Genomic DNA, 26,269 nt, shown 5'->3' with positions numbered 1-26,269 from the left:
ATTTAAGGATATGTGTCTATTCTGTGATGGCACCCACCTCCTGCCACTCCTTTACCTGTTTCCTCTCTACTAAAAATTCCAATAATGGTATCACTAAGCTGACAGGCAATTGTTCTTCATTATCTGGTGATAGTCCCATGCCAGGCTGACTAGGAATTATTCCTTACAGTATAGGGTTAGGAGCTTGACATATGGGTTCAAACACCAATAACCACTTGCTAGCTGTGTGACCTTAGGCAATTTTCTTCTCTTCTCTTTTCCCCTCCTCTCCTCTCCTGTCCCATTCCATCTCTCTCCTCTCTCTCTCTCTCTTTCTCTCTCTCTCTCTCTCCATCTCTCCATCTCTCCCTTCTTCCCTCCCTTTCCCCCTCTCTCCTTTTCCCTCTCCCTCTTCTTCTCACCTAAGAAAATATACCAAGTAATTTTTATTTTACAAAGTTAGAGCAAGTGAAACCATCTACATAAATACATATTTTTTTTTCAATACTGGGGATTAAACCCAGTGCATCAAGCATTGTAAGCAAGTACTCCTACCACCTGAGCTACATCCTAGCCCTTTGTTTGTTTTTCTTTTTGTTTTTGACATAGGGTCTCTCAAGATACTCCTGCCTATGATTCCTGGGAGGACGGGATTACAAACATGTGCCACCACACCTGGCAAGTGAAACACTTTATAATCTGCCACTACTTTTGATCACACAACCCAGAAATGTAATCTAAAATAAGATACTTGCCATGGTCAATAACAATTATCTGTGTACATAAAAGGATGGCATCTTGTCAGAAAAGACCCTGGAGAGGAGATTCAGTTCACACTTAAAGGTTTTCTCCTTTTATCTCAACCTCAAAGTGGCTAGAATCTATCAGTTTCAAAGAGAGCACGTTCCCTGCTTAAAGTTGTTCTGTCCCATAGCTGCCACCATAGGCCTCTATCAATGGCCCTTTACCTGAGGTGATGTTCAACAGTAGAGACATTTTGTTTTGATCCTGGCACAGCCATTTACTCTGGGTGACATAACCTCTCTGTGCCTTGGTTTTCTCATCTGGAAAATGATGCTAATTGTACCTACCTCCTAGAGTGTTGTGAGGACTGGAGCTGATGTTTAGCAAGTGTTTGGAGTAGTCCTTTTAAATAGAAGTACTTCAAGTTTACTCACCATTTATCTCCCCATAGTCACTGTTTCTATATGAAGCAAGAATTGACTTGCTTCCCAATGTAAAGTCACCATAACATGGTACTGACCACACTGGCACCCATGCCAGGCATGCCAGGGCCAGAGAGGAAGGACGGCCCCAGCTGAACTTGGAAGGTGGCTATTCTAGGGTTGGAATCCACTGTTCAGAAGCAGACTGGGAGGAACCTGTCTTATCTGGGCTGTCTCACACCCACAGAGAGCTGGTGCTTCCATCAGCCAATGAATGGAGGAACACTTAGAGATTTATCATCCTATTATTAAAGAATATGAGATTTCTCCAGCTTTTCATAGATAGCTATGAAAAGCTATCTCTTCCTTCCAAGAGCACTTGAAGCTCAATGTAGTCAATGGCTAGTCAAAGGGAGAACTGTGACCATGTAGATGGGTGATTTTCACAGTGTTAATGTAACACATAGAATAACAGCAATAATAGTAATCACTAACATTTATTTTATACATACTGCAGGCAACATCTTCACATAGTGTTTTTTCATAGATATTATCTTGCTCTACACTGTATAAAGAGGAGAAATTCTTCCCACTTACAGTAGGAAAATCTACCCCAAATTTCCTCATAACAGGAAATCAGGGAATTGCAGTTGAAGAGTCAAATGAAGAAAAACATGAGTTCAGCAGACAATAGGAAATCTAACAGGAAATAACACTACTGCTCTCTTTCTTACTCAGCACCAAGAGGGCTCCTACTTGCTGAGTTTCTAGAAATAGCACAGTGATTTCAGTCCTCAGAAATGTCTGAACAAGAGCGAGTCATGTGAAACAGGTACTTAAGGTTGAACCACTTTCTGCTGCTTCAAAATTAAGACCTATCTATAAAGATTGCTTCTGGCATATCCATTTTGACAGGAGTTGCATTCCTAAGTCACTGACATATGGTGTTGGTGATCTATAACACCCATCCAGTGCTTTTTGGTGTCCCAAAGCAATCTTAATGCATTATCTTATATTGTCTCATGACCAGTAGGAGTTTTTATTTCATATAATTGAAGCTCAAGGATGTCCTCAATCCTCAAAACTAGACTGCAGACCTAGGTGCCAAAGCTCTGTCCTCTGCTTTCCATGGTGTCACACTTATAAGGTGGAGAACTCATATCCTGTGCACAAAGATAACATTCACAGACACATACCAGATACCCAACCAGCTCAAAGGACCTATAAGAACACGTCACAGACTCAGGGTAGACTATGAAACAGGGAGATGGGATTCAGATTGGACCAACACCCCCAAACTCTACTGAAATAGTCAATGACACCATTGTGGCACACCAATGATTTTTATATGCCAAGAAATAAGCTTTAGACAAGCTCAAAGGGAATTTTCTTGAGATTGTTTTCCTTCTTCTTGCTTTAACTCAAGTTGGCTAGTATCCAAGGGAGCAAGGTCCTTGTCTCCCTCTCATGTCCTCAACATTTCAACTGAAAAGAGAAGCATTTACGTTGTTTTTATAAAATAGCAGGGAATGACGAAGGCTCAGAGCCATTTCCTGAGCTCTATTGAAGAAAAGGAAAGCAGACTCCTGAACCGGTAGTCAAGCCATAATTCTCTCATCTCATAATGAAGCTGAAAAACATTTGATGCTGGAGTTTTCCAGTTTCCCTTTGGAATGCCCCTCTGAGTTTGGGGAACTCCATGTCATTACCTTCCTACCATTCAATGACCATAGTTACTAGTGACTTACAAAGAAATTTAGAGTCAAGTGTAAGTGACATGGGGCCAAACAACGGAATTCCTGCTCCCAAGAACAAAGGAACACTCTAATTTCATTTCTCAATCAGCATACACAAAATTTCCACCTGAGACATTTGTCATCCAACACATCATCTAAACTTGAGTGCTACAGTGTAAACACCTATCACTGATGTTTCATGGCCTCTAAGAGGCCTGGGATATGAACCTGTTTGCTTCTCTGTTCAACAAACCAAGACTTGGGCCTGAGAGCGTCAACCTTCCAGCCTGAAAACAAACCCCTAAAAGAGCCCTGGCCCCTCCCACATGTGGGACTGTCATGATATAAGAACAAGTGCTCCAGAGGCACCTGTACACCCATGTTTATTGCGGCACTATTCACAATAGCCAAATTATGGAAACAGCCAAGATACCCCACTACTGATGAATGGATCAAGAAAATGTGGAATTTATACACAGTGGAGTTTTACTCAGTCACAAAGAAGAATGAACTCTTATCATTCTCACGTAAATGGATGGAACTGGAGAACATCATTCTGAGTGAGGTTAGCCTGGCTCAGAAGACCAAAACTCTTATATTCTCCCTCGTATACAGACTTTAAATCTAGGGCAAATGCAGCAATGTTGTTGGACTTGGGTCACACGCTAAGGAGAGAGCACATACGGGATGTACGGGGATAGGTAGGAAATCCAAAACAAACATGAAAGTGTTTGATGTCCCCACTGTAGAGGAGTTAATGGGGTAACCTTAAAGTGACAGAGGTCAATATGGGAAGGTGATTGGGTTGTAACACACTTGTGCATGGAAGCAATGCTAGGAATCTTTCTGTATAGCTATCCTTATCTCAACTAGCAAAACCGCTTTGTCTTTCTTATTATTGCTTATGTCGTCTCTTCAACAAAATTGGAGAAAAGGGCAGAACAGGTTCTGCCTGGAAGCGAGGGGGGTGGGGGGAAGAGGGAGGGAGTGGGGGGGGAAAGGGGGAGAAATGGTCCAAACAATGTATGCACATATGAATAAATGAATAAAGACAAAAAAAGAACAAGTGCTTTGCTGTAGTTGGAACTTAGGACTCTGAGCATTTTATAACTGAGATCTGTCAATCTTTTAGTTAAGAGCAATTAAGAGAAATATGGAGAGATAGAAGAAGAGACACATGTAGCTTTTGGAAACAGCTGGCAAGATCTCACAATAGAGATTTTTGTAATGCCTGGAATCAAAAGTGCAGAAGAGAAAGCATCAATGACTCCAGCAGGAAAGCCTTCCCTGACTGCATGACTGCATGTGAAATAAAAATCCCCTCCTTCCCCATACCCTCTGCCTTTCCCCTTGACTGTTGTGTCATGCTGGGAATATCCAATTTCACTGCCAGAGCAAATCACTCTGTGCAGGTTGTACTCACTTATTTGGTTGACATTTAGAATTTTCACATCTCAAAGTGATGCCACCTCTATGAGTCTGTTCCTCTTAGCACACATCTGTATTGTCCATTTTGACTAACAAACCCCAGTGGAGCAGAGGTGACATCCATTTAGCCGGTTTAGCATGTCAATCAACCCAGACACGTTTACCCTCCCTCGCAATCCAAAGCATCTTTATTATATGCATTCTCATGTGAGCCCAAGTTGGAAATTATCAGAGGCTACTGTGTACTGCTTGAATCCCATCAAGCTATCCCTGATGCAAAAAGGAAATAGCCCTCTTCCACTACTAGTGAAAAGCCTTTCTGTTAAGAAACTCCTTCTCTGTAATTAGCTCACAATCTTTGGGAGCTGTAATAAATAGGCCATTTTAAACAGGAAGAGTTTAAGAAGGCATCTTGAAAATGAGCATGGAACCACATAGCTGTTGGTGAGGACGTTTATGTCCACAGTTACACAGATCACACTCCGTGTTGTTTTATCTGCTCAGAGTAGGCAAGAAAACAGATACAAAATTGGCTCTGAGTTACAACTGTCTTTTTAAAGAATACTTGCCAAAAAAATTAACACTATCATAATAAAAGGCAAGTTCTTCCATCAGTATAATCAGGACTGTTCTTACCACGATGCAACCCCTCTGACTTCAACGTCCTATACCAGATTCTTCCTCTCCGCTGTCTTGTCTCTCTAAAAGGGCATGCATGCTCTGTCATAAGACAGAGCACCAACAAGACAACATAGTCTGCTACAGCCAATCCTAGCCTGGGTGGGCTTCGGGCATTCAAGTTCATCCAGGGTCCATTAAGATCCAACAGGAGCAGCCAGCTCAACTGGGAAGGAGAGGAAACAGTTACTGAAGGCCTTCATAGCACAGGCACTGTAAAAGAGTCCTCACAACTCCAAGAGGTAGGACTTCTCTTTTACATATGAGAAAACAAATGATCAGAAAGTAAAATCAAGAGGCCAACAACACAAACAAAGCCATGATTTTTCAAGCTTAGATAGCGTCAAATGCCAATTTCCTTGTACTGCACCCCATTACTCCAGTTCCAAAGCTCTGGCTCACAGTACAGGAAAATGAGAAACACTTAGGAGTTAGCATTTTGTCTTAAAAGCAAGAATAAATCAGCATGTACTTTAACTTTTTTCATATATATAAAACACTTTGGAAAGAATGTAGAAAAGTTGCCGGTTGGGGAGGGATGTAGAGCTGAAAATAAGGAGCCCAGAAGATGTTTACTACTGCAATATTCCAGGAGACGGTTAATAAGAGTGGGAAGCTGGGCGTGTCTCAGTTAGGAGTCCTTGCTTTTAAGGAACACAAACAAAAACAGACATTGAAACTATCTGGATACTTTGGAAGACTCTTCATTGTAAGAAATTGGTGGACTAACTTGAAGAGTGAGGCTTGAGAATGTATCACAACCAACACTCCGAAGTCAAGGGCGTGGAGAGAGACTCTAGTATTGGATTGCTTCTGCTGACACCCTACAAGGAGTGACCCCAACATTCCTCTGCCCTCGATCCTCACTCAGTTTCAAAGACCTAGGACAGAGCAGCTACCTGGCCAAGTTTGGGTCACACACCAGAGCTCTTGTTTGGAGAATAGGCAAGGTGAGGAAGATCTTACTCTCTGTGATTCCACAGTGGATACAGGCACCTGTAATTACCTCTCAACAAGAAAACATAATGAATTAGAGCTACCCCAGTGGAGATCACAGCACTACTTTGGAAGGTGGGATGGGTGCTGGGAAGCCAGAGAAAAATAACCAATGTTCACAAGACACAATAGCAGTGACTTTGAGGAGGAGAGAACAGAATTTGAAATGCTATAATCATCCAATACTAATGACAGCTGACTTGCAAGGCTGCAGGCTGGCGCTATTAGAGGTAGGAGGCAGAAGAAAATACTGACATGAGTTTTCAGAGGATCACACAGAATACAGGACCAAACATCAGAAAGCTAAGTGGCAATGTAAGTCACATATATCATATGTCAGATTAGTGGTACACATGATAAGATCTATGAGATTTAGAAAATGGAGTGATAACCAGATCTGAAATAAAGGAGGAAAGTCTCTCACACAGAGTATATTTAAATAGTATATAGAATTTGGCCAGCAGACAGGAGAAGCGAGAGCTCTAGGCAGAGAGGACAGTGTCAGCAGAGGTATGGTGCCCTACTTGGGTACACAGTGGTTCAGGGAAGAGTTCACATAAATAACTATGGACTGAGAACCAATGATATTTAAAATGCACCAAAGTGAGTAACTTCCCCCCTTCTCTGCATCTTTTGCTAACTTCAGTCAGTCACTCAGCAGCTTCACTGCAAAAGGTTAGGGAGGGAAGCAGGGAAGGTGCTTCACTTGCAGATCAGAGGGGTTGAGTGGTAGCCTGAGAAGAAAGAAATCATTAGAGAGACCGGCATTATGTCCAAGGTTCCCACTCCCTTCCTAGACCAAGACCACTTGGGCTGGGCCAGACTCATGCAGCTTATTGTCAGGCTGCCAAATGCCCTGGACTACTCACCACCCCTCTGCCACACTGCAGCTCGCCAACCTGCAGAGCCAAGACCCAGAGAGAGGAGTGGATCCAGGACAGGGAGGGAAACACAGATCTCCTGGGTCCTGGCTCCTTAGTGGCAGAGGTCTTTTGCTCTAGCAGCTGGTTCGGCATCAGAAACCAGACATAATGGGGCTGCTTTTCCACTCACCTTCCAGGTATCCACTTCCCTTAAGTGGTGCTGCAGATGTTGTTAAACAAAAGAAGATCATGTGCTTGTCTATTGGGACTAACACTGCAATGAACCTTGGCAAGGTTCGCTGCGCTGGTGCATGTGTTCTGAGTGCTACTACCTCTTCACATCCTGATTTCTATTCTTTTACGACCCCAGAAATGGAACTTCTAGGTCATATGGTAGTTCTACTTTTAAGTTTTTGAGGAACATCCATTTCACCTACAGTGTGCAAATTTCCCATATCCTCACTAACAGGCCATCTGTGTGTGTGTGTGTGTGTGTGTGAGTGTGTGTGTGTGAGTGTGTGTAATAGCCTTCCTCACAGAAACGAGGTGATATTTTACTGTGCTTTTGACCTGCATTTCTCTGATGAATTCGAGAGACTGAGCACTTTTTCACACAACTTTTAGACATTTTGTACATCTTCTTTGGAGAAGAGTCTAATCAACTCCCCAGCCCATTTTTAATTGGGTTATTGTGGGGGGGGGTTGCTCTGTTTTGTTTTTAAATTGTAGGAGTAACCTAAACATTCATCAACAGATAAATGAATCTAAAAATATGCTATATTCATAGAATGAAATACTATTCAGCCTTTAAAAAGAAGGGAATTAATTATTTCCACAATAAGAAACAACATGGATGAACCCTGCAGATATTTTGCTAAGTGAAAGAAGCCACTCACAGGGAGATGAACACTGCTCATTGCTACTGAAATGAGGCGTCTAAGTGGTCAAATTCATACAATCAAAGAGTGAAATGCTGATTTCCAGGGCGAGAGATAAATGGGGAGATCTAATCAATGGCATAAACTTCCATTCAGGCTAGATGAATAAGCTTTTGAGATCTGCTGAGCAACACTGTACCTGCTGCAAACAATAACTTAAGCTAAAAATCTGTTAGGAAGGTAGATCTCATGTGAGTGTTCTTATCAGAAGGAAGAGAAAAGAAATGACGATGTGCTAATTACATCCCACCCCGCCTACTTGTAGGAACTACTCATACCTCCAGAGGACGCTGCCAGTAATTCTGAGTGCTTTCTTTCCAGATACCTCTAAGTGGTGGCCATCTGCAGATCTTCCTTCAACCAGTTCTGGGACACTATGTATCAAGCTCAGTACATTGCACCAGGAAAATGGGATTGCAGAGGGCATCAACCACAGGCAGATAGGAAGCACCAAGAGTAGACATTTTCTTTATGGAGACTCAGGTTGGTGCAGGGTGAGTTTTCCCCACTGGTGATGCTCGGCTCACGCAGATTGTCTTTTCCCACCATCCTCTTTTCCCTGTGGATCACTATATCCTTAGCCATCTGTAAAACCTAAATTTGTAGCCAATGCTGAGTGAAGTATTTAAGTGCTTTTCATGCTTCTAACTCCTTACGATGTCCAGTTGGCTAATTAAGACAAGACAAAGATGTATGTTGGTTCCTCAACAAACTCAATGGAAAGACATGAAATTTGTCACTGAGACAAACCAGGGGCACCCAGTTCCCTTCACTTTCTATCCATGAGAAGGCACAGAACTCTTGGGCACAGTAGGAATAAAACCAAAGTAAAATTTGTACATCGCACCATACAATTGCTACTGAATTCCATGCGGACTTTACTATAAAGATGGATGATAGATGACAGATAGATAGATATAGAATCAGAGTATCCCAAACGTTCTCTACACTCTGACTACAGTAGATTGACACAAAAGTGGCCCCAATTGTCACACCCTTTACAATATGGCTTTGTTGTTCTTCCTATTAAGAGATAGCAATGTTACTTGGCTTAGCCTAATAGAATGAAATCAAAGTTTTGGTATTCCAGATCCCAATATGAATTTCAAGATTTCTGCACATTTCTATTGTCACTTTTAGAAGCCTGTCTCCATCATTAAAATATGCCCAGTCTAGACTGTTGGTCAATGAGAAACAGGTAGAACAACTCAGATAGCCAACAACTTGAGGGCATCCCAGGTCAGCAGCCCCCAAAGACTTGGCAACTGCCCATGGACACATGAGTGAGCCTAGTCAAGACTAGAGCGACTACCAAGCCCAGAAATCTACCTTGCAGATCCATGAGCTTAATTAATGAATGTTTTAATTTACTAATTTAGTCATTTGTTTGTTACATAGTAATAGGTAGTGGGTAACCTCGTTCTTAGGTTTTGGACACTCTATTTCTTCTTGGACATCAGGAATCTTTTTCCATCCACAAACTAAATTATCACTACTCTACAAACCTGCCCCTGCAGATACATCACTGAAGGTCATTTCAAATTCTACATATCTATTTAGTCTTTCCAATCTTTTCTTTCTAGCTCCACTATTGTTAGCCTTCCTTTCTTTGTTGGACCCTAATTGGTCTCTACTTCTAATATTTTTGCAATCTACCAGTGATTGCCTTGGTTTGAAGATGGCACTTTGCCTTCCTTACTTTGTTCTTTCTGTAGTCCCTTGCTGTCCCAAAGTACTAGGTCTAACTACATTGTTAAAAGGCAGGCCAAAAATAAAAACAAATGGTATCGAGTCCCCATTCTGTGCCACAAAAACTGAATCCAATTAAGAAGCTTAAGTCTCCTTAGGACAGTAGAGGTCCTCTTTAATCTAGTCCCCTCCCACCTCCATGGATTCCTGATCCTCAATTCACTTACCTAAAACACCTGCACTGCCCATTAGACACAAAACACCTACATTGGCATTATCCCCCAGGTCAGTTCTCTGCTGTTCAAAGTTCCCTGCTTACTTTTCCCAGCTCCTTTTACTCTTTTGTTTTCCTTGAAGGCCCAAGTTAAGTCCTAGCCCTCTGAAGCCTCCTTCCCGTGTCCCTGTGCAGGTATTTATTTCCCACTTCAGTCTCTCTTGTTCCAACTCCTGACTGCTACTTTAGCTGCCAGCACAGCACCTGCAGCCTGGAGGCCCTGACATGGTTCTCCTTCCTCCAGCCTCAGCACAGTGCTGTCCCAGGTGCCTGAAGATGACAGTGATGCTAAAGATGGATTTACGCAGCTCTTTCCCAAGACTCTCCTGTACTTTAGTAAGTCTTATGAAGTATAAACCTCTAATTTTGGATATATGCTTTTATTTTATTATGTTCTCTCACCATCCCTGACAAGCTAGAAGAGGAAGGAAATAGATATCCTCCCAGTACCTCCTGAATGAATGATTGCTCTTAGCCTGGTGAGACCCATTTCAGACTTCTGACAACCAGAACTATGAGGTAATAAATTGTTTTGGACCACCTAGCTTATGGAAATTTGTTACAGAAGCAATAGGAAACTATTATACCTTCCTATAAAAACAATTAGGACCAGCTCATGGTCTGATAGTTTGTCAAGACGTCTCATAGCTCAGAAACTGTAGTTTCTAGACTAAATAATTATAAGAAATCATTTTGATTAAACCCCAATTACTGAGGCATCATAAATTGTTCCCGTGCTTCAACTGAAAGAAGGCTCTGAAGGTCCAAAAATTTTAAGAAGGAAGAGAGCTGAACTCTCTCCTCTCCTGGGTTTATATATCCTGTAGGGCCATGTTCCCTTAAATTTCTGATTAGCTGAGATTTCCTGTGGAACTAATTGTCCTTGCTAGTTTACAAACAATGCCTCTCTCCTCCCAGTAAAATAAGAACTGCAATAAGGTGCAGGCCAGCTTCTGGGCCTGCTCTCTCTCTCTCTCTCATACAAACCACATACACGAATAGGAAGATAGTCTCTAAGATTATAATTTCCTGGCCAGCAAGTGTCTTGGGTTTCACTTCAGTGGTTAAAGATGTGTCACCCAGGCGTCTTAGTATGGGGTATTTCCAACCTTCAATTAAAGGACTATCATTTACTCTATATATTAACATCCAGAACAGTAAACACAGTGGAACTCAGTCATTAGAGACAGCCATAATCCATGGCCTGCTGTGTATTGATGTCAACCCTGCTGTGTTTGACATCTGAAATAATCCCAAAGAAAGCACTACATTTCCAAAGCCAGGACGACATTGAGGATAGCCACCCCTGGCTACATTCCACCTCCCCACCTCCATCTCCCAACCTATCAACATCTCAGTTCAACTGCAGAATTTAAACGTCCTTGTCTTTTACACAAAGACATCCAGGACAACCTTTCCCCGTACTGGGAAAAATGCCACCAGTTTTCATTTTATTGGACCTAGTGGGATTTCCAAGTAAAAATTGTAAAACTAATTCAGGATGAGTTATGATTCCTAACCTAACGGATATCAGGATAGAGTCGGGTTGAAAACATACAGTGCCCCTGCCAAAAAAACAAAAAAAACCCAACCAAACAGACAAATAAGCAAACAAAAACCCCTTGAGTTTATGATGCACACATAATATAGAAAACCAGAGAAGCAAAAGAAAATTTCACTCTACTTCAAAATGTAGAACGATGTGAAAAGTGCGTACCTTCAGTACAGGACCTGTGATTCTCATATTATATCGACAAGCACAGTTGCAATCTCTGCAGGGCCAGCCACATAGCTTCTGAGCTCAACTCTTCCTCCCAGGGGATGCAAAATTACAACTGAATTCACAAGGTTTCTCTGTGGGAAGTGGGGACAAAAGCGCAGGGAGCCTCGGGATATTTGTTATACACTGACAGGTGCCTTAGTCGCAAATCATCCAGGTGATGGAAAAACTTAAATATTAGACTGGGAAAAGCAAGGGTACAAAGAAAACTTCAGCAGCCTAGGGCATCAAGACCCAACAGTCTCATTACTGGGTAAAAAGTAGCCTTACTTATTCAGGGGACTGCAGCCACCAACCACTGCCTTACTACACGACTCTAACAAGTAAACCTTTCCTGGCAGAGGGTCTGAGTTGTCACATTTAAATCACAGCATTCCCACTGGGAGGCACTGTCAGACCCAACCTCTTCATGACAGAGGCCACCCTCACCCGGCTTAGAGACGCTGCCTCTGACTGAGTCACCAAAGCCCACCCTGTTGAGTGGCAGCAGAGCTAGCAAGTTCCCACAAGATAGCACAAGGAAACTCAAAGATCCTACAGCAACTTCCACCAGATGGAGGCTTGTGAACACAACAGGATGGAGACCTTTAAGCATGTGTGGGTGTCTTCAAGTGATTCACGGTCTTCTTACTTGAACCTTTGTTCCTCCCCACCCAACATTCTTCATCTCACTTTTTTCTTATTAGTATATATTAGTTATACAAAGGGGTTTTACTGTAATATTTCCATACATACATAGAACTTATTTTTTTGATGCCGTCATTCACTATACTTGGGTTTGTAAAAGCAGATCCAAAAATCTCAGCATACTCCTTTCTCTGAACACAGTCTCTGGGAACATTCTAGAAATGTCGGTGCCACAAGACCCTGCTAGGAGGGAGGGTTTTTCCAAGTGGCCAAGTGCACTTTCTGATCTTAACACTCAGGAGCTCTGATGGGGCCAGAGCTGATGGGTTCTCCATAGAATACACTCACCAGATTTTTGCTAACCCTAACATGGGTCCCCATGCATTCCCCACCACTCTGGATGGCTAGAACTATGGGCTTTTTCTGTGCATGGTCGCCACCTGGTGGAGAATCCTGGAATCGACTGCTGGGGCCATTACAGTAAGGGCACCTGGCCCTCAGCAGAGGGAGATGTGAGAGGATAGATTGTCAAGTTCATTCCATGGTTTTCATTCCAGAGGGAGCCACTGACCTGGCCTTGACACACAGGAATCTGTTCTTTAATAGTCTTATGGAGACCCAAAGTCTACAAATCCCTCTAGTAACTCATCTCAAAGTTTAATCCCCTTTTCTCAGAAATATTTTCCCTATTCATAATCTCAACAGTGCTTCTTTTGAGGCTAATTTCCTACTGATTTGTCCTGATTATGAATGAAAAACAGCTACAGTCAATTCTCTGCATAAAATCTCTTTGTAGAGCACGAGAAATAATCATTGTGTCTCACTTCTCCAGAAACATCCTATGTTTTGTTTTTCTTTAAATTCATTTCATGTAGTCCATTTTTCATCTCTCTGGCTCTCCTCTGAATACTCCCAACTTCCCTGCATTTTCCTTCCCTGGGCACATGATATCTTCCTGGAGGGGACTGGCTAAAGGCAAGGATGATGACTCCAGCAGTATGCATATTTCTCTAGGTGACCATTCCCTTGCAAATATTTTCTGAACACCTATTATGTGTGTGGCACACAGGTAGCATCCCTGTAGGATATAAGATGGGGTAGGAGGTAATGCCACAATGCCTGTGCACAGATTGCTCTGACAGTGTGAGTGACAGGAACAGCCATCTTGCCTGGGGGCCAGTGGAGGGGAGAATACATGCCACAGCATGCAGAAGCCTTCATGGAGGCAGTGGGACCGAAGTGATCTTTGAAGGACATATGGAATTGATTGGATCTGAGAAGAAGAGGGCCAGGGAAGAAAACAGCATTGTTGGTCACCTTTATATAGGTATGACAAAATACCTGACAGAACAACTGAAAAGAAAGAATGATTTATTTTAGGTCACTGTTTCAGAGGTGTCAATCCATCATGACAGAGCAGGTATAGGGGAACACCGCACATCATGACAGACAGGAAGCAGCTTTCCTGTAACAGGAAGGGGCCAGAACAGATATAGTCCCAAAGACACGCCCCCAGTAACCTACTTTCTCTAACCAGGCCCCACCTTACAGAGTTCTACCATATCCCAAATTCTATTCAGATTTTGAATCAATCAGTAGATTAAACCATTTGTGATTCATTTTTCTTTGGAAACACCTCACAGATACAGCTAGAAGTGTGCTTTATGAATCTCCTAAGTATTTCTTAGTCCAGTCAAGTTGACAGTCACAAGTAATCATCACACACTTTCTAGGTAGAACCTTAGGAAAACTTTGGGGACAGTGAGTAGGGGGTGTGGATATCATGGGCTGGGTACGGCTACATTTGGGTGAGTCCAGGAAAAGTAAGGAGAAAATGGACTGAACCACAGTATAGCAGCCTCTCCTACAGTGGGAGCCGTCAATGGAGCCAGGTATTGTGTTCATTTAACATAACTCCTACCTGATTTACTAACTTGAAGATAACCTGTTCTTAGCCATGATGAACCTAAAGCATTCTCAGTTGTGAATGTCACTTTATCTCCATCCAGTATTGGCTCTTGGTTTTGACTTGTTTAGTGCAAGTTCCAGTGTCTCTATTCCTGAGCAACCTTTCTCACCCTGGCATGGCCCCCTCCCCCATTCCCTGACCAACCTTTTGCTAGACAAGTTCCTGTTGATTTATTCTGCCTCAGTCACATCTACTTTCTTCTGTGACCCAGGGTGTCCTTTATAGTCCTTCTTTTCCCTCAGAAGAGACAGGAACACTGGACACGTGGAAGTGAGACCATGGGCACGTTGCTTATCCACTGTAACTCTAGTGTTCTCATCTTTAAGAAGAAAGTAAAAACTTATCTGACTTCTTGAGTTCTTTCAGGGACTTACACCCTATCAGGCTTGTCCATAGCCTCCATCCAGTCATTTCCAAGGAATAATTTTAGCTTTCCTGAATGAAATTGTCTATGAAATTTACAGAAAATGGAGTCTGATATCTGCTGTGAAGTCAACCAGCTTCACAATGAGTTCCGTGTTTCCAAATGGGAAGAGAATAGAGGAAAAGACAAGAAGCAGGCCCAGCTTCTCTCCTTGCCAAAGTACCTCTCTGCAGGAGACACTTTCAAACACAAAGAGAATAGCTGAGCTAGAAAGCACAGAAATGAGCTGTAGGGTGCACCCAGCACTCCCTTCCCTTCTTGGATCAGTCAAACTCAATCTCCTCCATCTCTCTCATCACGACTGGTCCTTGATTCAGGCTCAACAGAGACAAGATTTTCCCTCTGTGGTTCTCACTGGGGCCAGTTACCTTACAGATTCTGATTTACCCATCTCTGCAGGTGGTAAGTTTCATGAATAGCTGCCTAAGCTACTTACCATACCCTGATATCAGTTTCATTTTGGTACTAATTGTCTTTAGTATCTATCTGGTGGGAGTATGAGAAGAACACTATTAATAACCAGGAACTTAGTAAACTCCAATCTCAATTTCTTGTTAGGTACTAAAATTAACATGAGCTCACCTATGAGGAAAAATCTAGAGGGCTGTAAGAAACACAGAAATAGGTCAGAACCAGTGGGTTAGGACAGAGATTATGAGGTCATGATGAAGAATTAATTATACCTTGTTCTATATTGCTTTTATTAGCATTGTGCTGCTTCAAAAAGTAATTCTACTTCAATTATTTTAATTAATTCTTATGATAGCCCTGTAAATCTTTATGTTATAAATCCCATTACATAGATACAGAAATTAAAATTTTGATTTTTTTTTGTGCCTTAGAGTGAGAAACTTGACAACCATTCTGATATGACTTCTCTTGGACTGAAGGAAGGAAGAAAGCATACTGTTGAGACACATAGAGTCTAATGACAAATTAATTGAGAAGTCTTTGAGGCACAGCCTGCTAGGAAATAATGAGGAAAACAAAGCCTACCTCTGTTGTCCTGAACGCCCCAAAACCTGGCAGCCTGCAGTTAATTGACAATGACAGCATTAGACTTCTAGGGAGAACAATTTCCATCTCCAGCCTTGAAACTTAGCCAGGAGAGTGGCTCAAGAAGTTACAAACTGGGGAGGGACGGTAACCACAGTGCAGTGAAAAGTGATAGCAGATGGATCGTCAAGAAGGGACCCCGCAGGTGTGGCAGCTTTCATCTGAATTGGTCATTTCTGCTCACTTCCAAGCAAGAGAGGGAATAAAGAACACGCTGATGAGAGCAACCTGAGGCAAACACCAGAAAAGTCTCCAGAATGCTACCAAGAAGAAGAAAGCCCTGGGAATATGAGAGGACCCCCAGGAACGTGGAATGTGCTCCTCTATTTTTTTAATACTGTGGATTCTTTTCAGTATTCAATGATTCTTTTTAAATGACTTTTATAATCAGCTGGAGCAGATTCCAAGATCTTTCCAAGGGTTCACTTCCTCCATGCCTGGCCCTGAGAAGGCCAGTAAATATTTGCTCACCAGATGGCCAGCCATAGCACTGTGGGTCCACAGCAGCAGCCAGCATGCCAAGAAAGTCCTTTTTGTACTTTGATCCACAGCGCGTCCATCCTTCCAGGCCAGCCCAAGTTCTGCCTTTTCCCTAAAGCCTTCCCTGATCACCTCCCAGGACACTGAATCCCTGCAATTGGCTTTCTGTTCTTAAATAATAGACCACACTGATAGAACAGAAAATCTTATTTCTTTTATTTCTTCTCTAAGAGAAGAAAATATATTTCACCATTCCTTTAATTACAGTTAATATTTGTTGTCATGCTTTGCATTTTCAAGGAACTCTGAGGATCTCATCTTACCTGCCCCACACACCAATGCCTGGAGAAGCAGTCTGGCTCCTTTGGTTGCAAATGACTTAAGCCCAGTTTGATAAAGCTTAGCTAGAAATGGGAACTCAGCAGAAGTACACTGGGCTTGCCCAGAAAACCAAAAGAAGAGTCCAGGGCAGATTTGGTGGCTCAGAGACTGTGATGAGAGGAAATTGATGTCTCCAATTCTCTCTCTCTTTCTTTCCCCTTTTCCTTCCCCCTCTCCTTTCAGTTTTTATGTCTTTTCTACTTTTTCTCCTGCTACCTTTGACTTGCTCAAGAAGTGGAAGCAGGGTATTCCCTCCCCATGTGTGTATCACAAAGTAGAAAGGACAAAGGAATAATTCTCCTAAGAAAATGCAAGCTCTGTACTTGAACAAAAATGGGAGGACATAGAGCATCCACTTCAGCAGGGTGTAACCGTAGAAAGTATTATGACCCTATTTTATAGTGGAGGAAGCTGAGGCTGAGAGAGGTTAAGCCATGTGCGAGATTGCAGAAGGGATTCACACTCCTGGCTGTCTGACAGGGCGCAGGTCTGGTTCCTGCCCACTTGCTGCATGCTTCCATAATAACATGGTCCCAGAACACAGATGACAATTCTATTCTGGACGTTATGAGCAAGGGTTGCACATTTCCATATGGCACTCAAAACTCCTTTTTCTGACTTTAGCTCTCATCACACACACACCTTGGTCATCTTTAAATGTGAAGGAAATCTTAAGGAATGATCAGTGATCAATACATCAAGGATGTGCCCTACAGCCAGGAGTAGATATTCCCAAACTATTCACCTTTGTGCAAGCTATTTCCTTTGCCTGAACCTTGAAACCTTTCTTAAATCTTTGTGCCTGGAAAACCCCAATCATTTTAAGATCCTACTCAAACATGCCCTCATTTGTAGCTTTTCTTGGCTCACTCAAGAGCTAAATCATGGGCTCTCCTGTATGATAGCCCTGATCATGTATCTATCTCTATTACGAACTTGTCTTCTTCATATCCATCCTGACAAGATTGTATGACCCTCCAGGGCAGAGCCAATCTCTTCTGTCTTACTGGTGTTTGGGCCTCCAGTGCCCAGCAGAGCATGGTCCACAAGAGATGTTCAAGGAGTGCTTATTAAATGAATGCATAAGTCAATGAAAATGAGAAAGCACGTTGATATGACTGACTTCCTTGGTTGAAAATCCAAAAGATGCTTCTAAAGTGATATCCAGTTCAGTCCCTGTTGCTTAGAGATGCACAAAGGATGGAGCCTTGAGAAGGAAATCAGTGATTTTGGAGAGGAATCAAAAGAAACAATCCATATTCAGCCCTGGCATTGTGATGTCTGGCACATCAAAGGAAGAAGAAAGGATAAACATAAGTCAAGCCACATAACTACCAAGATGTTATAATCGAATTATTTTGGTCACCTCATCTCAGTCCTAACCATAGGAATCCACTTCTAACCATAGGTCAGAAGGTAATGTGACCTGTGTCAAATACAGAAGAATTCGGGTGGGTGTATTTCTTCAGCTGTGTGCACAAGTAACTCATTAGCTCTTTTTGTGGATATGGGCCAAATGACTGGTTCTATTTTCCCTGACCTTTCCACTCATGCCTCTGAACCAGACCTCCCCCACGCTACACAGTGCACTCCTGCATAACCTCTGAAGAGGCTCAACGAAGAGCTTCAACGTTGCATAACAGAAATGTCTTAACTGTCACTCCCCTCAATATGTGCTGGACGCTAATGTACCTTCTGTGAGATTATAAACAGAAATGAGAGAATCATAAAGTTGTCAACCCAGAAGATTTTTGGAAATACAATACTACCCTTCATCCTTCTCAGGGGAAAATATTACCCCGGAGGTCGGGTGTCTTTCCAGCATTACATAAGCACTGATGACGTGCAGAGAAGTTTATCCTTGCACTTTTCATAAAAGCTCCTTTTTGGTAAGAATGGTTCATCATTGTTATATCCAGTCAAAATGTTATCTTCAAAATAAACTCTAAGTTTCCATGAATTTGTGATATGGGTGAAATTGGATATAGTTCACTAAAAGATAGGGTAATTTTCATTTACCATGCTTTCCAAGAGGCCAGAAATATGGTATTATTTATCCTGGGAGGACCAAAACCAGCAAGTGCAGAGAACTGAGATGCAGGATCTTGAACAACCAACCAATCTGGAAGATTAGGGAAGTTCCTGGGCAGAGAGAGAAAAAGAAGGATGGGTTAGACAGGAGCCCAGCCATTGAGAGAAAAGAAGGGGAGGTGTAAACTAGATGTATGAGGCCAGTCATTGAAAGAGGGAGGTAAGTACCACTAATCACTAGTATTAATACTCAACTCAAGGGGAAGAAAGTGCTTGCTCCTTTAGCGTTAGACTTGGCCGTGTGTCATGCATAGTCAAAGCTGTACAGTGAAAGAGATGTGTGCTACTCCAGGCAGTTGTGTGTGCTTCCCTGTGGATTCTGTGTCTGACTTTGGAATCATGGAGATCTGTGATCCGTTTAGCTTCCAAGCTAGATTCCAAGTGGCTACAATGAGCAGTCCTTTTGCCATGCCCCAGTGAACACTGTAGTGTAAGCAAAACAATGTGACTTGCAGCCAGGTGTGGTGGTACATCTCTGTAACCCAAGAATTTGGAAGCTGACTCAGAAGAATAGCAAGAATAGCAAGGTCTGGGCCAGCCTGGACAGGAAGGAAGGAAGGAAGGAAGGAAGGAAGGAAGGAAGGAAGGAAGGAAGGAAAGGAGGAGGAAGAAAGGAAGGGAGGGAGGGAGGAGAAAAGGAGGGGGGAGAGAGAGAGAGAGAGAGAGGCAAGGAGAGGAGAGGAGAGGAGAAGAAAAAAAAGCCAGGCATTGTAGCATACACCTGTAATTCCAGGTAGGTGAGAGGTAGAGGAAGAATTGTGGTCAGACACAGGCAAGAAGGTGCAAGACCCTATCTGAAATATAACTAAAGCAGAAAAGAACTAGAGCACAAGTCTCTGAATTCAAACTGTGACTTGTCACTAAGCATTTGAGATTTAGGAGTCAACATGAGCTTACTATCCAGTGTGAAAGAGACCGGAGGTCTGCTAGAAGCATGGCTTATGATTAACGTGGATAAAGTCAGATTCCATACCCACAATGTACAGCACTGTGGTGTGTGTGTTATAGTATACTAAACTTTATAATGTATTACCAGTTTGATTTGTGAGTAAGTTAAGGCTTCTATAAAATCATCGTGACATCTCAGGCTAAATAATGACTTGGAACAGTGAAGAGAAAAAAGAAAGGATCACAGAGTAAAGTTGAACTCCTTCAGAAAAGCCCCAGACTCTAAATGCAGAGAAGCCAGAGTCAGGGCACGAACCCACCCATCTCCACTCCTGTATCACATCCCATGGGCTTCTGATGAGCCTAAGAAGGCTAATCTGCTCATCTGATTAGCCTGCATGAGAGCACGTGTGTGCCTGTGTGTGCTCACGTGCACACCCAAACATTATAAATATTCAGAAATGCTTGCTAGATGAAGTGTGCTCTTCTCTAAATGGGTACTGTGTTCTCTCTAAATGATCCAGCTTCCACCCAGTAGCATTAAGACCTAAACTCAAAGAGAAACTACTGTTAGTCTCAGAGTCATAGTTATACCTGCTCAGTAGTGCATCCTCTCAGCTCAGTGCAGTCTGAAGGAAGAAGGCCAAGGCCTTATCTTATATATAACTTTGGTTTGCATGGAATTTACATACAAGTGAAGCTGCACTGGAAAATTCTAAAGTGAATGTCTTGTATCTGGGTATCAAAGAACTAGCAGGCCAAAAGAATCCAGAATCCTTTCTATGTGTTCTAATTCCCCTCATTATTTTTTATGTAGGGTCCACCTGGACATGATGGTCCCAGAGGGTTAGTGTTGACAGGTACACTTGTCCAGTCTCCTCCTTTTATTTATTAGCCTAAGACCTTAAGTGATATGGTCACTCCTGCAGGATGCTGCTCCCACAAGGGCTTAGGACACTAAGCCACTGACTGCTTGGTTTAGAAGGAGACCAACCTTTGAAGTGAGAGTTGACTTAAATGAACTTGCCCCTTTCTGTCCTTTTCATCAGCACAGCCACCATCAGCCTTTCATTATGTGTATATTTATTTTGTGCTTCACTAAATGCCCTCCACAGGACTTGGGGAGGCTATTTTAGTAGCTTCATACACACAGAAAAATGTTTTGTTTAGGCTCCACCTTGGATTCAGGGTGTCTGGGACCTGTCGAAGTTGATTGAGTTGGAAAGAGAAAACAGACAAGAGGTCAGACAAACAGAAAGAGATAGTCACAGGTCTGGCTTCCAATCTCCCACCCCTGCCCTGCATGGCTCACTCTTTCTGTCCCTTCCTGCCCGGCTCTAGCTAGAACTCTATAGCAGCTACCGAAATTGTTCTGGAAGCAGAATTAGAAAGAATTCTATGAACATTGGAAATGAAATTCAAACTCTAGTGAGTTGTCATGATATCAGAGTTGTCCATTATTGCAGCCTTAAATCAGAGCGCCCTTGGGAAAGATCTCTGTCTACCACAAATTACAATTTAGCTGTAAAATCTTTTCTGTAATAAGCAATTTTCCGTGAAAACACCATTGCTCAGTCTTCTGGGACATAGCTGAAATCTAGCTTAGATGGCATGTGCACTTTTGAAATAGAAAACTGCACATTTCCTAAGCATAATGCGTCATTCATCTTGTATAGCTTGACTTTCCAGTAGGAAGTCCATCTCAAGGAAGGGAATTTTTCCCCAGATGCATTTTGAAATTTATCCTCTAGGAAGATAAAGGTTGCTTTCTAAATCATGCACATGGCTAAGAAGGGACTTTGTCTAGAGGAAGGAGCCAAGCATTCTCTAGCTTTCCTGGAAACAAGACAGCTGCTTATGTGTCCTCACTGGAACTGAAGAATCAAGATAAAAAAATTGGTAAGTCTATTCTTAAAGGAATTATACACAGAAATTGATTCTCTGTAGGGGAGAGGGGCAGTAGGTAAAAATCTTCTCACACCACACACAATTTAGAGATCTTTAGTCCAAGCTATTTTTGATGGAATTTTGCCCAGTGGCAAGGGTATACATTCCATAACCCATCCCAAAGTCCCCACTAGTTTGATCCCATATTCCAGACAAAAATAGAAAGTAAGACTCCAAGGTAGAAGGAGTCTTACTTAACTTAAACCAAAGAGACCAATCTTCATCTCCTCAACAAGAAACATGTATTCTTCTGGGGAAACTACAAGTCCAGTCTGCATAAGTTTTTTTTTTTTTTTTACTCAACATAGACACAAGGAAACAGATGATAAGAGTTCAGAACTTCATATTATGGTACTTTTCAGATATTTACTTTCTGAGTCAGAGAATTTGAAGACAGTTAAATGGTCAGAAAGTGTCACAAGCACTAACAGCCATAGAACACAGCATGTCTCAGGCACTGAAAGATTTGAGTGACGCAATGTGGGGAAAGAGATGAGAGATTAGAATGCAGTGACAGGAACAGATCAGGATTACAGGAGCAACATTACCAGATCTCAGCTAGGGAAGAAACACGACTACATTTGTATTTTTAAAAATGAGTCTTGGTCATAGAATGGAGAACAGTTTAGAGAAGGTGATGTTGGAAGGTGACCTATGAGACTTGGAGCAGTCTAGATAGAAGATGCTGTCAAAGACTAAGGTGGTAGTCATGAACATGGAGAGGACTAAATGGATCCATGTGCTCTGTAGGAAGCAGAATGGAGAAAATGTGACTGTGGATAGGATATCATAGGAGGTGGAGAAGGTTAGAGTGACCGATGGAGTTTTTACTTGAGTAAGACGTTGGGCAATTGTACTGTTGTGTACTGATCCGGGAAATGATTGTAGGGAGAAACTCAGACCCAGGAGACATGGAGTCAAGATGCTGACTTCTGAAGCCATAACAATGGAGGCTATCTCCCAAAGGTAGAGCAACATCCATCCTCATTAGCCCAAGACTCTTCTGGTGTGTGTAGGTTGCCCCTAGTACCTGTCCAATTTAGCATTTGTCTCAAATATTTTCTGTTTCATAAGCTATTATTTAAATGATTTGTTGTATCAAAGGATGCTTAGATGATCTTGGTAGGCTTCTGTTTCACATGCTCAGCTTCTGCCATAGTCACCTTAGTTGTTGAAAGACACAATTCTCACTTAAACATGTAGTAACATATAAATGATGATCGATAATAATTCATCTTTTCTTGAAACACATAATTAATCTCTCTCTCTCTCTCTGGGACAGGATGGAGGTTTGCCTGCTGATAAAACAAAGTGCATTAAGATACAAGCAACCTCAGTCACATAAATACAGCTGACTCCTTTTGATCTGGGAGATGTGACATGGGAGAATTAATGACTCAATGCTGCCCCTGGTGGCTCTTTGGCCTACCAATCGGTGTTCCCTAGACAATGCTAAGATTTTTTTTGGAATACACAAAGCCACCTGGCCAGTAAGAAAACAGAGAAAATTATAAACTAGGGAGATCTGAGAAGTTAGCATTGGAACTAGTGGCTAATAAATCCTGACAGCATGCATAAATTAGTCTGAGCACGGTTGCTGAAGTATTTTGACTATTCATGGTAGAAAACTGTGTTAGATTTTCCTGTTTGAAACCCACTTTGGTTTTTGATAAATACTTTCAGCAGAAATGAACCAAGAAATAAAAGTACAGGCTTAATTAAAATTTAAATATTAAATACCCCTTAGTACCCACTAGTACTAAATATCCATTATATATCTATCATAAGTAGATACATAACTTATATAAAATGTTTGTCAATACTTTCCATCTGGTGCCATCCAGGGGCTAGGACATCAGTGACCACATAAAAATCAAAGGCCTAGATCTGCTGGTGACTTGGAATTTATTTTTAGTTGCAATATGAGCAAAGATGGTGACTTAATATGTGCAGCTGCAAGTGACCCTTGGTACCACTCTTCAGAGTATGACTTCTCACTTATATCAAAATAATTATTTTTTAAATAATGTCATTCATTTTCAGCTTCAGGTTCTCCTATGGCAAATAATGATCATTATCGAATCCAGAAGAAGGCTAAGCAGAAATAATTAAATGGTGACAATTTCTTATCAATGCTTTGCATGGTTCAAATAGAGCATTGATAACTTGTAATGATGCTGGACTTTCTTTTCATCCAATTCATTGCAACTCGTTTAGCCCAAGGTGATACTCAGCTTAAAGTCGAACACTAAAGAAGCCATCACTTGTTTTTTAGATGATAATGTGCACACAAATTTTACTGGAGTCAGCATCATGGTAAAACATGCTCTGATTAAGATAGAAAGTCTAAGGAATAGAAACGGTCTTGAACTGCATCATGGTGCACACACTCTTCAGAGTGTGTCGGAAACAGTCTGCACTGTTAAATATATGAACGTGTTTATATTCTCACAAAGTAACAAACTTTAAAATATTTTCCTGACAAAACAAATGATGAATACAAAAGTAATTTTAGCAAAAGTGCATGCAACTTATACTTCCTAACAGCAACCAGAATTTAGAAATGTTTGAAATTTTGAAAAACTACTTTCTCAGTCAACCTTAGTGCCCTACAGTGATATTAAATTTTTTGTAGCTGGCACTTCTAAATTTACATTTCATTTTGGTCAGACTTGTTTGGAAAATCCTTAATTAAAATGTCTAATGAGAAGAGCCAAAAATGTTCTTTAATTTTTTTATATAATCAGGAGGCTGAAGCAGGAGAATCCCAAGTTTGAGACTAGCTTGGGCTGCACAGTGAGACCCTGTCTCAAAAAATAAGCTGTTTGAAAGTTTTGAAGGTTTATTGAAAATAAGGTTTTCTAGCAAGTATTCTTCTTTCATCCCAAGGAAGACACCAAATTCAGTACTGAAACCTCAAACAAATTCTACAGCTGAAATCCTATACCAGCTTTCCATAATATCTCAGCTTATTAAAAGCTATTTGGACTGAGTTAGTATTTTAAATTAAGTTTATATTTAGTACTGTAATAAAATGAAATTCAAAAATCCTACAATTTTCCATCATCCAAATTTAGCTAAATACTCAAAACCATATTAATTAGAAACAATACATTTGATGATTTTCTTCATGTAAAAATGTTTGTAGAGGTTATTTTGAATTGAGTTTTTGGGTTAAATATTAATATATTTCAATGTAAAAATACTAAAATTTACAATTTCTCACATTTACCAGAATTTTACCTGCTCATGCCTTATACCTCAGCACCTATAGAGGGAATATATTTTTCTCTAGTAAATATATTACTCTTCAGAGAAGAACCTATTGCTTAGCTCAAGCAGTAGAGCACCTGTCTAGGAAGCATGAAAACCTGAGTTCAAACCCCAGTACCACCAAAACAAAAACCTCAGCATTATATAACAAAAAGTATTTTGTTCTATAAATGTTAACAATAAAACAGTAATTGTGATAATTGAAAAGATAAATCAAGCAAATAATTGTAAAATATTACCATTCTATAATTTATTCTGTGGATATCTCTACAATTCCTTTTTTATCACTTTCAAGAAGAGTATTTTAGTTTACTTACTATAGCTGAAATATATCCTGAGCAAAAACTTAAATATGCACAATTAACATAAGCATCTCCCCCATCACTGAGAACTGTCTACTACCACTTATTCATCATCCATGGTTAAGTTGTACTTATTACCGCATTAATGTCAAGAGATACTTGAGTTTATAGCACTTAACCTAAAGATGTTACTTGCTATTCAACTAATGACCTAATGTCAAAATAACAGTAACTCTCTTACAGCAACAGTTTTTATTCATAATGAGTTATTTTATGCATTAGAGAGCTAAAACTTGCATTGGGCACTTGAAATTGAAACATCTTAGCAGAATAATACTTTAGTTTCATAAGTTACTTAATAAATTGAGATTTGATTTGACATTATGTGCCACATTAATTTCTACAGGCAAATGAGAAAAGAAATGAGGTGGATATAAATTGTAAGTGACACATTGAAACCAGATGAAGAACGAATGAATTCACAGCACACAGTGCAGTTTGTGGGCACTAAACCAAGGAGGAGAGTGGGAAAACTGAATCATCACATGGCACACAGTAACGAAGGGCAGACATGACAAATTTAAGGAGTCTGCACTTAATTTGACAATAAATTTGATTGTTTAAGTGTGCAAGATTTACAAGCAAAAAGAGTTCATTCCTAGTTTTATATTTGTACATACAAATTTAAGTAACATTATCCCCAAAATAATTTATGTCAATACAAGGAAACCAGAAGAATTCTTTTCCTTTTAATATTTCCAAAACACTGCCCTAAAGCACTTTATTCAGCAACAGAATCACTTTCACAAGAGTAACAGTGCTCCACATTTTGGAAATGGGAGTTGTGTCCTTTGTTCAAAATGCGGTAAGGCCACACTTGCTTTCAACCTGGGGCAGTCAGGTGGCTGCTCTGGATACCTGCTGATGGAAGGACCCTTGATTGTGAGTCTTTGAGCTTCTACAGAACACCCAGCCCCTGGCTGGCCGTGCTTCCTTATCCCCAGACCCTGCAGCCCATGCAAACACAGAACACTGCTTTATTGCCTGGACTTCATTTCCCTAGCACTCTACTTAGCTCCCAAAACACTAACTTCCTAATTCCTTGGCTGACTCCATTTCCCCAACCAAGCATTTGAATCTGTACCATCCGTGCTAGCCTCATCTAAACCCACAACATGCTTCCCCAAACCCATTGAAAAGACCTTTAGATGAGGAGTCATCACCACCTGTCCATTTTACTCACCTTTATTCATGCAATATTTCCTGAATACCTGCCACATTGTAAACTGCAGTGTTAATGTATA

At 41.2% G+C, this 26,269-nt stretch overlaps 1 long non-coding RNA gene across 1 annotated transcript in view; it reads right to left on the bottom strand.

Moving 5' to 3' along the window:
- Window positions 1–18,597, bottom strand: part of LOC141417470 (uncharacterized) — a 54,683-nt gene extending 36,086 nt beyond the window's left edge. The window contains exon 1 of the long non-coding RNA XR_012442036.1: window positions 18,484–18,597. This is a non-coding gene — a long non-coding RNA (uncharacterized lncRNA). The remainder of the gene's footprint in view (window positions 1–18,483) is intronic.
- Between the last annotated feature and the right edge of the window lie 7,672 nt (window positions 18,598–26,269).

This window comes from Castor canadensis, chromosome 2 (assembly GCF_047511655.1).
Source record: "Castor canadensis chromosome 2, mCasCan1.hap1v2, whole genome shotgun sequence".
NCBI lineage: Eukaryota > Metazoa > Chordata > Mammalia > Rodentia > Castoridae > Castor > Castor canadensis.
Note: the sequence above shows the minus strand (reverse complement) of the source record. Positions and strands in the feature narration are given on the sequence as shown.